At 50.8% G+C, this 14560-nt stretch overlaps 2 pseudogenes; both read right to left on the bottom strand.

Moving 5' to 3' along the window:
- Positions 1-7604: 7604 nt before the first annotated feature.
- On the bottom strand, positions 7605-13229 carry LOC144756695 (28S ribosomal RNA; annotated as a pseudogene).
- Positions 13230-13637: 408 nt separating this feature from the next.
- LOC144756878 (5.8S ribosomal RNA) lies at positions 13638-13751 on the bottom strand (annotated as a pseudogene).
- Between the last annotated feature and the right edge of the window lie 809 nt (positions 13752-14560).

Below are 14560 nucleotides of genomic sequence, written 5' to 3'. Positions count from 1 at the left end.
ATCTTTCGTATTGTGTGTATGTATTGGCGAAAGGTGATCATAGGCAAGGGCAAACTTTATGTTGCATTTGTCAATCTTTGTGCATCTTTTGACTTAGTGTCCCGAGCAAGACTATGAAAGGTCCTCGAAAAGATGGGTTTGCCGGCCCCTTTGCTGGATATTATTGTGAGGCTTTATGCTGAGACGTTTGCCCATGTGAGGTGAGAGAGGGATGGGGCCCTAACAGATCCGATCCGTATCAATAGTAAGGTCCTATAAGGCCATGAGAGGAGACTTGCCCCCCCCCCGGTGCTGCCCTCTCGGGCGGCTTGGGAGGCGGATCTCGGTTCCCCACTGGACCAGGGACAGTGGACGCGCATAGGTACCCTCACCCGAAAGGTCTCCTGCAATGCACGATTTAAACTGACACACTTCAACTTCCTACACCGCACATACTTAACCCCAGTATCATTGCGGCGCATCTCTGTAGATAGGGGAGACAGTTGCCCTAGATGTCACGCTGTGAAAGCGGGCTTCCTGCACTTGGCCTGGGAATGCCCTTTGGTTAGGCAATTCTGGGTGGGGGTGGTGGACAGAATAGTCGTGGCCACGGGCCTTAGGTTGGCGCCCGAGCACCTTCATTGTCTGCTTGCTCTGGTCCTGAAGCCCAAAAAAAAGAAACTCTTGTAACAAATTCCTCCAATTAATGTTGGTGCTAGCCAGGCGCAGGGTGGCGATAACTTGGATGAGCCGTGGGGCCCCGGAGGTATCCACTTGGCTCAGGGATGTAAGGGAGTGGTCATTGGCCGAGGAAACTCATATGCAAACTACTCGGCGAGATGAGAAGCTACAGGATGACCTAATGGCCTGGCGCGTAATGTGTGCATCGGGACTGGCGGAAGAGGAGCCCTCCTCCTGCACCACGGCTGACGGTGAGAGCGGTGGGTTGTATGCGCCTGCTGGGTCTGGGTCTGACAGGGAGTAGGGGCATGGACCCCAGTGATGTTCACCGCCTGCATCAGCGACATGCCTGGCTCCTTCTCCCTGTGCTACTATTGAATGCTTTTTGTGTTCCTTCCCCATGAGTCCGTTCCCTCCCTGTTCTCGCCTGTGGTCCTAAATCCCGCTAGTGAGGTTGTCAATCTGCGTACATACAATGAAAGGATGCCAGTTCTGTGTCACTGTGTTAATGTGTAAACTGAAAAAATAAAGTGAAAAAAAAAATAGTAAGGTCCACCAGGGGTGTGTTTTGGCCCCCACCCATTTTACGTCACATATAAATGGGGTAATTGGCTTCAAAGAGCAAGATGGGTTTGATGCACCTAAGATAGGTGGGCAGAGGGTCCCTGCACTTCCCTTTGCAGACGATACCTTGCTAGGCACCACAGGGTTTGCAACAGCTTCTAAATTCTTACCAACTGTTCTGGGTGGATCGAGGCAAGACCAAATGTATGATTTATAGTAGACAGTTGTTGAATTCTTGTAAGAGGAGAATGCTAGTGGCTGACACCATTTTAGATATGGTTTAGAATTCTAATGACACCGCAAATTTCTATGTATCAGCTGTTTTTATAGAATTATGAACTGTTGCCTAGAGGTTTTATTTATAAACCGGGATGGAGAGTGCCTGCAGGTCTGAGTCAGCAGACAGGTGAGACTCAGCTTGGGGGAAGAGAACGGGGCTCAAGTCAGACCACACAAGTAGATCGATAGCCTGCCATGACTAAGTGGACCCTGGGGCCACCAGCTGTATCAGCTAAGGTGAAAGAGTGATGTGTCAGTGGGAGACCTAGGCTCGAGTGTCGGAACAGAGCGGGACCCGGTATGGTCCTATGAACAATCTTAAGGCCCGTTATGAAACCAGAGTACCCACATACAAACTCGCCGGGTGGGGGTCACTTGGAATCCACTATAAACCCCTGAGGAGCAGGTCTGGTTTCCGGATCTCCGATCTGGGAGGGCCATTAAAAAGCATGGTTAAAATATAACGATAAATGGGGATGTCCAGATTCCCAGGCGTCTGAGAACTGGGTCTAGTCCTGCTGGATGGTCTTGCACGGGTGTGAGCTGCATACAATACCTACTTCCAGCTTCTGTCTTCTAGTGAAGACTGTATATTTCTACAGGTTTAAACCTATGGGCTCGATCTTTTCTGCTCACTCCACCTCACCAGCCTTTCTCTCTTTTTCACCTTCCTATATCATGACTTCACCCTCCTCTTTTTTCACTTCACCTTGCAGTCCTGCACACCTCACCCTCTACTTCCTTCCACTTCACTTTATTCACATCATCCTAATCTCTCTCCACCTTATCCACTTGTTCCTGTGCTGTGCCCTTCTATTTCACCACTTTGCCCTACTATTTTTCTCACCCCATCCTCCTCTCTTTCTGCCTAAGCCTAGTATCTCTTTCTCCTGACCTAGCGATCCTCTCACTGAACGTCAACTTACTTTTGCTCCACTTCCCCCTTTAATTTCCACGGTGTCCCTCCCTCTCTCATCTCACTCGTCTCTCTTTTCCTCACCCTTCTCTCTCTTACTCCCCCTCTTCTCTGTCCCTTACCCTCCTCTCACCATTACCCCGCTTCCTCTGTCTCTCTGACTTGACCTTCTTCCCCTCCCTCCCACCATCCTCCTTTTTTCTCACTATCCTCCCGTCTGCCTCAGCCTCCTCCTATTATCCTTCCATCCCTCTGCTTCATTTTCCCCTCTCTTCGCCTCACCCTTTTCTCTCTATTATCAGCTTAGGACCTGAGGAGTAATAGCAGCACTATAATCAGGGCCACTGGAATGATACAACAAGAGTGGACCAAATTATGTCGCAGGGTTGACTGAAATTCGCAACATATGCGAGGTAGTATTACTTTAATATTTTGTCATTTTTTACAAGTTAACACTGTCTGGAAAAAGGTTTTAGCCCATTAGTACCAGTTTAGAATGCAAGTACAGCCGTGAGCAGCTGAATGGTGACAAGAATACATTTACGAAGGGCCTTCGACTGTGCATCAACAACCAAGATCCACAATATATGCAACCTATGAGCAATGCCCAGAGACATTGTAAAACAATCACTTGAAATCTCAATGAACTATTGGATAAGATTGATCTTGGAATAGTCATGTTATAAACCAAACGCCACGCTCCATATGTGTTGTTGTTACAGGAGATGCACTTCTTGGGCACTAGGTGTGGCTAGGTGTGGCTTCCTGGGGAGACAGGGCTACACCAATGGGTTCCAGGGAGGTTTTATCTTGGGTTCCTCGAGGTATCAGTTTTGTTGCTCACATCCTTCACTTTTATAGTTTCTCGGATTACTCAAATATGCTGGGCAGGTTTATTGTAATACTGGAAACAAAATAGGCAACCCCTTGCATTACAGGTAGAATACAGGCACCTTGGTTGGTAGCACTCTACAAGCAGTTTCTGAGGTTGTGCTTAGGTTATAGATAGGTATGCTAGTAGTAAGGGGAGATTTTAAGGCTAGCTGAAACAAGAACCTAAATATAGACTCCCCGTCCCCACCTCCAGATTGAAGATCCTAGACAAACGAGTGACCTTCTTTGCACTCAGTGGTAGTTGGTTCACTTGGCATCTGATATATAGACGCTTTCTGTGCTACTTTAAACCACATAATTTGTATTCACAATGTGACTAATTGTTTGTTCCGGTCACTTAATTCATTGCCACTTATGATGCTTACATATTAACCAGAGGACTGTCAGAACATGCACCAGTGGAAATGTGGCTTCTGGCCACTGTGTGGCCTTAGAGGATCCCGGTGCTTCAACACAAGGTGGCTCAAGGATGAGGTATTCAGTGTATTTCCCTGTGAAATAATTAGTTGGTATTTCAAGATGAATACATCCTCTATAATATCTCCAGCTAGTTTGTTGGAAGCTCCTTTAGATAGTAATCCGGATCAAGGCCTTCTCCTATATGAGAGCTAAGGAATGAGGCAAAAAGGTGAAAGTTGCAGACCTTGAGCGTCCAATCCTAACACTGGAACTTAGTGTCAGAGGTTGGAAGAAGACAGCTCGAGCAGCTCCACTTAGTGCTATAACATAAGGTTTATGAAGGCGGCCAGGACCAGGAGGGTTGGACTGTGTCTCCATACAAAATCTATGAGCCTGCAAATAAGGCAAGCAAACTCCTTTACTGGTGAACTCAAAGGGAGGGAGCGATGAGAATTATTCCTTTGATCTGTAAATCAGATGGCACGAAGGTCACAGACTCACCTGAAATTGTGACAGTATTTGAAAACTACTATAGAGACTTGTATCACAAAAGAGCCTCACCTAGTTGTAAATAGAATCCTATTGCAAATTATTAAATCCTAAATCATTCTAGTGTGAAGAGCGCGAGGAGCTAGATGTGCCACTCACTCTAGAAGGAATTAAAGCAGCCATAGCGGAGGCCCCAGAGGGTAAAACGCCTGTTGTCAATGGCCTCCCTGTAGAGCTTTGCAAAAACATTTCCCCCCTGCTCTCACTACGCCTGCTGTGACTGTCTTTAGATAGAATGTCCAGCCTCTCTCTCGATAGACTTTCAAGGTTCCACAATATCCACTGTCCTTAAACCGAATAAGTCACCGGACGAGTGTGCATCGCATCAACCTATTTCTTTACTAAATGTGGAGATTATTCTCCCAGGTAAGTTTCTGGCCTCAAGATTGGTTAGGGTGATTCGATTGCATCTTCACGAGGACCTGAATGGCTTATTGCCTAATAGAAGCCACAAGACACTACAACTTGTTTAAGTCGCCATGCAGGGCACGAGTCGGGGGTACACGCGGGTGGAGGGCGTCCACCCTGTCAAGAATTTGTGCCCCACTGAATAATTTGCTGAACTCGTCCTGGTGTAATTTCCAAACACGGGACACTTTCAGCAGCACCTGCAGGTTATCTGCTTTCCATCTGGAAAAAGCAACAACGTGCAGGCGGGGACGGGGCTTTCTTATTTTAGACTCCTGCTGGGCCAATAACAAAGGCCGAATTTGATGGGTCATCTGGCCTCCTTTTGTTCGAGTATCTTGGCTGGGAACAGTCAGGAGCCTCACACCTGATGCTAATGAAGAGGTGGGGAAACAAAGGCTCACACCTTGCATCCCACATACCAATGAGAGACAGCTTTTTACTTTGTTCAGTCCCTGTTTAGGAGATATGCCTGCACTGTAAGAATATCAGATGTGTTGGTCTTTCCCAGTATTTAGAAAAAGTGAATTGCATTTATATAAAGCTTACTTACCCTGAGGAGGTGTTGAAATAATTTAAGCACCACTATTTTTTCTTGCATAACTCTACTCATTCCAATGCAGGGTGTCAGAGCGCTTTACATCAACACGTGAATATTACACATGGAATAAATTATATAAGTTTGTAAATGAATGTACAGGATGTGTTACATAAAATGCAGCTCACTGTGCTATTGTCCTCGCAATGCACTGAAACGTACACACGATAGACCTCCTAAACATATATGTGAGGGCTTTAGATCTGATGTCACTTCTTGGGATGCCACTTTCTGTAAAGTCGTAGCTTGTGATGCCACTTTCGATGATGTCAATTCCTGTGATGCCATGTGTGATGTCGTGCGCCGTGATGATCCGCGCCATGATGTCACGCGCCATAATATCACGCGCCATAATATCACTTGCATACTGCCTAACTAGATCAGTCCCCCCACTTCTTTTTTTAGGACTTGTGCCCTGTCGCCAAGTATATGACTTTCAAGGCTGCTCACATGAGTCTTAGTATGCTCTGAGTAGGTTTTTGATTAGAGACGAGAACTCCGCTCCAACAGCAGAGTGTGCAGATACTTGCCTACTCCATGCTCCGCTGGGAACGCGGAATATAGTGTAAAACTCATACTCAGCTGTGGAGCGGAGTTAGCCAGCCACCCCGCCCCCCCAGGCCTGGTCCCTGCTTCTGAACCAGCCAGGTCAGGGGTGCCTGCACTGGCCCTTATGGACCCCCAGCCCCAGGACCCAGACCCTCGGCTGGCATGCAGGATCAGGGGCTCCCACACCCCAGGGCCTGCTGGACAGAGCTCAAGCCCCAGGCCTGGTCCCAGGTTCCGAATCCCAGGCCAGGCCGGGGAGAGGCTCACCGGGCCCCGATGGGACCCCTGTCCCAGTGCCCGGACCCTCGGCTGGCTTGCAGGATGGGGGGCTCCTGCACCCTGGGGCTCGCCGGACGGAGCTCAAGCCCTGGGCCCGGTCCCAGCTTCCAAACCCTAGCCAGGCCAGGGAGAGCCTCCCTAGGCCCCAAAGGGACCCCCGTCCCTCGTGCCCGGACCCTCAGCTGGCTTGCAGGATTGGGGGCTCCCGCACCATGAGGCCAGCCAGATGGAGGTCAAGCCCCGGGCCCTGCTTCCAAACTCTAGCCAGGCCAGGGAGAGCCTCCCTAGGCCCCAAAGGGACCCCCGTCCCCAGTGCCCAGACCCTCGGGGGGCTTCTTAGGCCCGCCAGATGGAGCTCAAGCCCCGGGCCCGGTCCCATTTTCCTAACCCTAGCCAGGCCGGTGATAGCCTCCCTGGGCCCCCTTTCCGTGTGCCCGGACCCTAGTCTGGCTTACAGGACGGGGGGCTGCTGCACCCCAGGGCCTGCTAGATGGAGCTCAAGCCCTGGGCCCGGTCCGAGCTTCCAAACCCTAGCCAGGTGAGGGAGAGCTTCTCCGGGCCCAGATGGAACCTCTGTCCCCAGTGCCCGGAACCTCAACTGGCTTGCAGGACGGACCCAGCTTCTGAACTGTAGCCAGGTCAGGGAAAGCCTTCCTGGGCCCCGATGGACCCATGTCCCCAGCACCCAGACCCTCGGCTGGCTTGCACGACTTGGGGCACCTGCACCCCAGGGCCTGCCGGAAGGAGCTGATGCCCCGGGCCAGGACCCTGCTTCCGAACCCAGCCAGACAGGGACCCCCATCCATAGCACCCAGACCCCCGGCTGGCTTGCAGAACTGAGGAGAGCCTCCCTGGGCCCTGGTGGACCCCTTGGGCAGCACAGGACATCCCCAAGTTTCTGCCATCCCAGACCGGGACCAGGTGTCCCCTGCTCAGGGCTTCTCCAAGCTCTCCAAGGGCTCCAGCTCTGGCTCGGCCCCCTTCAATGCAGGGCTGGCCTCCTACTACTCCTTGCCCAGGAGACACCCGCCCTTCCCTGGCAACTGACTGTCACCCCCCACACCCAGACCCTTGGGCGTCAGGGTGCTGACTCAGGCGGGTGTACCTTCTACCTTCCTGGAGCCCAATGGTGTACGAAGCAAGGGGGGTTAAACCTAGGCCACATCCTCTTCCCGCTGGCCTGCCCAGGGAGCCCATTTTCCTCGACTATTAAGCCCCTACATAGTGGGGACTTACAGAACCCTGAGGATGGACAAAAGTTGGAGTCAGTCCGACCAGCCGGCAGGCTGGCCATCTGGTAACCCAGCCCTCACGGCCATCTGGTTACCCGGCCCGCAGGGCCATCTGGTCACCCAGCCTGCAAGGCCAGCCAGGCGAACAGATACCCGGGACGACCCAGCGCTTAGATGGCCAGAGTCAGCGGGACCCAGTCACCTTTGCAGTCCAATGACCGCAAGAATGGCCAGGTTGCTTGAGGCTGGCTGGCAGGTGATGGTGGCCCCCGTCCCCACACCACGGTGGGGCAGGAACGGGAGGATGACTTTCAATAGATCCCAGCGAGGTAGCTAGTCTGGTACTTACAAAACCTTGACCCAGAATCAGATTGTCTACGAATGATTTAGCACCGGGTGCCCCACAAACATGCGGTGCACTAATGGCAATGGAGGGGGTCCTCTTCCGTCTGTGCTCCGGTCCCCAAGTGAGCGGCTCTGAGCACCGGCCCCCGAAAAGAGGCTGGCTATTCCAGGCCAACCAAGGCTCCACAGCACTACGGTATCATTACGGTTTAGGGGGGATTCCGACTTAGAGGCGTTCAGTCATAATCCCACAGATGGTAGCTTCGCCCCATTGGCTCCTCAGCCAAGCACATACACCAAATGTCTGAACCTGCGGTTCCTCTCGTACTGAGCAGGATTACTATTGCAACAACACATCATCAGTAGGGTAAAACTAACCAGTCTCCCGACGGTCTAAACCCAGCTCACATTCCCTATTGGTGGGTGAACAATCCAATGCTTGGTGAATTCTGCTTCACAATCATAGGAAGAGCCGACATCGACGGATCAAAAAGCAACGTTGCTATGATTGCTTGGCCACCATAAGCCAGTTATTGCTGTGGTAACTTTTCTGACACCTCCTGCTTCAAACCCAAAAAGTCAGAAGGATCATGAGGCCCACTTTCAAGGTCTGTATTCATACTGAAAATCGAGATCAAGCGAGCTTTTGCCCTTCTGCTCCGCGGGAGGTTTCTTTCCTCCCTGAGCTTGCCTTAGGACACCTGCATTATCATTTGACAGGTGTACCGACCCAGTCAAACTCCCCACCTGCCACTGTCCCATGAGCGGGTTGCGCCCGGCGGGTGCCGTGTGCTTGGAGCCAGAAGCGAGAGCTCCACGGGGCTCACCCCCCTCACCAGATAAGTGAAAAAATGATAAGATATTTCACCGGCGGCCCGAAGGCCTCCCACTTATCTTACACCTCTCATGTCGCTTTACAGTGCCAGCCTGGAGTCAAGCTCAACATACTTCTTTCCCCGCTGATTCTGCCAAGCCACTTCCCTTGTCTGTGGTTTCGCTAGATAGTAAGTAGGGGCAGTGGGAATCTTGTTCATCCATTAATGCGTATCACTAATTAGATGACAAGGCATCTGGCTATTCTGGACCACCTCGCGGTGGCTCATTCTGGGTTATTATGCTTCCCATCAGCATCAATTTGGTTATGCTTTCAACAATACAACATTCTTTCGCTCTGGAGTACAGCCACACTGAACGCTGTCCTCACTGGAACTGGGATCACGTATAGGCCGGAGATAGTACACCCTGCAGTACTATTCCAACAATTTAAAATTGTCTACGAACAGTCCTGAGAAATTAAAATATGATTAGCAGGACATCAATAATCAATGTGTGATAACTATGTGTATGAGATTATTTGAGACCTATTCCTCAATCAAGACATTTCAATAAGTATGATGTACACAACTATATCTAAATTGTTATAAGCATACATTTATAAAATATACACATCTACAAATTACACATCTAACTAGAAAATGCACATCTATAAAATTGTAAAAATTCTCATCTATAAAATTCACATCTATACTAAATCTTGTGTCAACTATAAACCTATATGTTAAAACATTATGCTTCATAAGGGTGAGATGTGTGGGGCAAGAAAGTGTACATCTCAGTATAAGCTTGATACTCAATTGTCCATGAATCTTGGCACATTTTAAGAGTGTCCATTAAAGTAGTCAGGCAAACAATTTTCTTGAATGGGAATGACATTTGCAAACCTAAATCAGCCAGAACAACATCATTACATTGAGGCCAAATACCACGATAAAGCCATGAAATTTTACAGTGGTGCATTTTGTGAGATGTTTGATTTGCTGTGACAGATCCTGATAATATTTCACTTTACTCTATAACGCTAATTCAAGGGAATTCTGTGAGTTTTCATATCTAATTGAAACATCAATCACTACAGCTGTACCATTTTTGGTAAACACTACATGTGGTTTTCATAATTCACCTTGATTATTCTTAACATGAGGTTCCCTATATGCCATCCAACCACACCTTTTTGCTCTAGCAATGAGCAGCTCCAGAATTTTGTTGGGACTTTTTTCCTAATGTCCTTGGTTTTAGGACATGCACCTGAATTATGAGAAATTGTTTCGCAAACATCATTACAATATCTACAAGTAGCAAATGTATGATTTCTTCCTCTAGTGATGGTTTCCCTAATAGATAAAACATTTGCTCTTAACATCAGTGCAGCTATGTATTGGTTTTCTTTCATTTTGTTATGCTTGCTGATCCAGAAGTTTGGGGTTGGATTACTTGCTAAATATTTTATACCATCACCTTGGACAGGGAGATTTGCCCATTTCTCAAATTCTTCTTTTCTCCAATCATATGTTGCTAACAAATTCAAATCATAACAAATCATAACTCAGAAACTCACTGTCTGAAAAGTAAAATTTGTGCGTTTTGATGATGTTATCAATTTTTTCATTTATTGCTTCTACTGCATACATGAACGAATGTGGTATGTACAGATCTGGAGCTGCCCTGACATACAATAAACTGTTGACTTTATTGAGACCAATTTGTGTACATACTTTTGGTATACTGAGGCCCCCAAATAATCTTTTTGAGTATAAGAGACCATCACATGTGTATGCAGGAAGGTGTAAAAAGTGTTTGACATACTTTTTATTGTTTGATCCAGAGCATTTAAAGTTTTTGCTTCTGTTCCTGTCATTTCCAACTTGAATGATAGTTTAGGTACCAAACACAAAATTAATATTTTCTGTGTTTTTGAGCCCAATTGACAAGAATGTCATTAATTTTGTTGTTGCTTGTATGACCAGTGTGTGGATCAAAGTTCAATCCGAGGTATCTCTCACTTTCTCCTGGATGAATATTTTCAATATTTTCTTTTTCAAATTGCCATAGTTTACAGTTAACCAGGATTTTATCTTTATGGTGACTGATATGAAATCCATGTGTCTTTTTCACATTAAGTTTTAATCCTGTATTTTTACTGAACTTTTCAATGATTTTCAGATTTGTACTCATTCCTTCCCAGGTACTGCTGAGTACTGTGATGTCATCGGCAAAGGCGAGAGCGGTGATTTGCTCAATAAGACCATCTGATCCAAATGTGAAGCCCTTGCCAGCTGTTTACCAGCGCTTCATTGAATTTCTGCACTTTGAACTTCAGAGCACTGGGCAGAAATCACATTACATCAACACCTGCCTCGGGCCTTTGTGATGCTTTGTGTTAATTAAACAGTTGGATTCCCCTGGCCTGCACTAGTTCTAAGTCAGCTGCTAGGTGCCGGCCAAGGCAGAACGCTGGCCTGCGCCCCCGGAAAGATGGCACAGGAAGATGTGACCACCGCAGCTGGGGCGATCCACAGGAAGGGCTCAGCTCGCGTCCAGAGTTGCCGCTGTCCCAGAGGGTGGCGGCTCATCCAGTCATGGCATGCGCCCAGGCGGGCTTTGTGCCCTAGCCTGACCGACCCATCCCTTAGAGCCAATCCTTATCCTCAAGCTACAGATCTGACTTGCCGACTTCCCTTACCTACACTGTTTCAACATGCCAGAGGCTGTTCACTTTGGAGAACTGCTGCAGATATTGGTACGGTCAGGCGCGAGATTTACACCATCTCCACCGGATTTTCAAGGACCAGCGAGTGCTCACCAAATGCCGCCAGAACCACAACGCTTTCCAAGGCTCGAGCCCCTCTCATGGGCGAACCCATTCAAGGGTTCTCTGCCCTTCACAAAGAAAATAGAACTCTCCCCCGGGCTCCCGCCAGCTACTCCAGGATCGTTTGCGTTACCGCACTGGAGGCCTCGAGTGCACCGGTCACCGCTACTCCGGGTTCGGGGATCTGAACCTGACTCTCTTTCAATCAGCCGAGGGCAACGGAGGCCATCGCCTGTCCCTTCCGAACGGTGCTCGCCCATGTCTTAGGACGACTGACCCATGTTCAACTGCTCTTCACATGGAACCCTTCTCCACGCTGGCCTTCAAAGGTCTCGTTTGAAAATTTGCTACTACCACCAAGATCTGCACCTGCGGCAGCTCCACCCGGGCCCTCGCCCCGGGCTTCCATGCGCACACAGCGGCCCTTCTACTCATCGCGGCTTAGCCCCTGCGGCTCTCACCATCGACAACGGCCAAGGATGGGCCCGACGCTCCAGCGCCATACATTTCCAGGGCTAGTTGATTCGGCAGGTGAGTTGTTACACACGCTTAAGCAGATTCCGACTTCCATAGCCATCGTCCTGCTGTCTATATCAACCAACAACTTTTCTGAGGTTTGATGAGTGTCGGCATTGGGCATATTAACCCTCCGTTCCGTTCATTCTGCAGCTCCGGTTCTGGTTACGAAAAGTGGCCCACTAGGCACTCGCATTCCATGCCCGGCTCCGCACCAGCGAGCTTGGCTTCTTACCCATTTAAAGTTTGAGAATAGGATGAGATTGTTTCAGCCCAAAGACCTCTAGTCATTTGCTTTACCAGATAAGACTGGGGGCTCTGAGCGCCAGCTATCCTGAGGGAAACTTTGGAGGGAACCAGCTACTAGATGGTTTGATTAGTCTTTCACCCCTATTCCCAGGTAGGACGGCTGATTTGCACGTCAGATCCCCTATGGACCTTCACCAGAGTTTCCTCTAACTTCGCCCTGACCAGGCATAGTTTACCATCTGTCGGGTCCTATCACGCACGCTCATGCTCCACCTCTCCAACGGAGTGGGTGAGATGGGCCGATGCGTGCTGGCCCTCACCTTCATTGCGCCATAGGAATTTCATCGGCCCGCTGACTCGCGCAAGTGTTCGACTCCTAGGTCCATGTTTCAAGATGGGTCGGGTGGGTAACCGACATTGCCGCAGACCCCTGCCATCCGATGTGTGAGACCCCTCCCAGTGGAGTGACGTGGTCAGGCACACTGAGCACAGTCCGTGCCAGGTGACAGTCGTGCAAGTGGCCCAGTTCCCCTTTCCCTGCCCCGGTGTGCCCCGAGGGGGGCCAGGAGCGGGTGCCCAGTGGAGGGCGCGGAGGTGATCGAATTTCCCTCCGCCCCGTGGACACGGCGAAGCTGCTGCCAGGGCAGCAGTAACACCCTTTGCCAAAGCGTAGGGCCACCTGCTACCCCGAAGCCTTCCCAGCCGACCCGGAGCCGGTTGTGGTGCACCGCCATGGAGGAAATGTGCCCTGCAGGGCCAGGAAGGCCTGTGCGCCGGTCCTGCAGAGGGGATCTGGAACTCCCGGGCCACCAACCTTCCCGCCATGTTAAATCTTCCGGGCAGACTGCATGGACCCCACCCGTTTACCTGTCAACAGTTTCACAGCCTCTTGAACTCTTTCTTCAAAGTTCATTTCAATTTACCCTTACGATACTTGTTAGCTATCGGTCTTGCACCTGTATTCAGCCTTAGATGGAGTCGGTCTTCTGTACTCCACATTTCCCGCGCCCGCCGCTGGACTGGGATTCGGCGCTGTGATCTTCCCTCTTTACTCACCCTTACTGGGAAATCCTGGTTAGTTTCTTTTCCTCTGCTTAGTAATATGCTTAAATTAAGCGGGTCACCATGTCTGATCTGAGATCGTAGTCGGAAAAACGCTTAAGCGTTGGGGTGAGCAGGGAAGGCTAGCCTGGCATCCCAGCAGCACGTGCCCTCTCTCCCCGATGGGATCTGGATGGGGTTCACCCTTCCCAGGAAGCCGGGCACGGTGGTGGGTGCCCGAGGTGCGTGCGCGTGGGCAGCCGGTTGAACACCACAGACAGCCACGGAGGCACACAGCCATGCGCCCCGGGACAGGCCCAGGGCGGACCGGCCACTGCCCCCCCTGGGCAGGGAAACGGGGCTAGGCGCACTGTGACAGAAGCCGGTGAGGGACCCTGCCACAAGCGATCAGGAGGGTTTGACCTTGTGGGGGGAGCAAGGAAAGCGGAGCTAAACCTGCGACGGCCCCAGCCACATCCCAGGGAAGCCCCAGGGTGATTGACGATCGATTGACTCTCAGACAGGCGTAGTCGATGATCAATGTGTCCTGCAATTTACACTGATTCTCGCAGTTAGCTGCATTCTTCATAAACGTGCAAGCCAATTGATTCACCGCCAAGAGTTACAGTCAACTTTTCTAACACTTTTGTCCACCTGTGGGTGCAGTAGAGGTAGGAGGAAGGCCACACCGTCCGTCTACCGCCTGTGCAGTGAGACGGCCCGGGCACCCCGTTCAAGGCTTCCCCTCTGGGAGTCAGACTGCGCAGTTGGGAGAAAAAAAAGCATTACCAGGCGCTCGGCCCAGGAGTTCCCACGGACAAGGGGGGCTCCTGGAGTGATGGGAGCAGGCAGCCGGTCCATCCTAGAATAACCAGGAGGGACGTGTGAGTCTTCAAACCCCTTGGCCCAGCCTCACCGGACCGGGTCGAACCGGGTACCTGGCAACGAGGGTGGGTCGCCCCACATGCACGTCAGCTGTCCATCACTGGATGTCCCGAGCCATGCCAGCGGGCTGCGAGCAGCCCACCCCATCCTTGCCCAGGTCAGAGGCGCCGGAAGGGAAGAGCCAGGTGGCTCCCCATCCCACACACCTCCCAGTGAGAGGAACAGGGGTTCCCTCGCAGGCCCTCAGCTCCTTCTCTTCCAGGCCACCCTGCCGTATCGCCCTGTCGTTCACCCAAAGCCGGGCCCGGACTCAGGTATGGGAGGGCCCAGGTGACGGCAGGGCATTTTGAGGGGGGTGGTACCAGCCCAGGGAAGCACTGCCATTCGGTTTATCCCACCGTGGAGGTCGTGCCGGGTGAGTGTGGGTTCTGTCTTGGGAGGGCCGACCCCTGTGCCCCACCGAGAGATTGACAGGGGACAGAGGCCACCCCGTCCCCAGTCCCAATGAGGAACTATTACGCGCGACCAGATGGCCAAGAGGGAAAAGG

This window comes from Lissotriton helveticus, chromosome 5_1, assembly GCF_964261635.1.
Source record: "Lissotriton helveticus chromosome 5_1, aLisHel1.1, whole genome shotgun sequence".
Taxonomy (NCBI): domain Eukaryota; kingdom Metazoa; phylum Chordata; class Amphibia; order Caudata; family Salamandridae; genus Lissotriton; species Lissotriton helveticus.
This window is presented reverse-complemented; position numbering and strand designations above follow the sequence as displayed.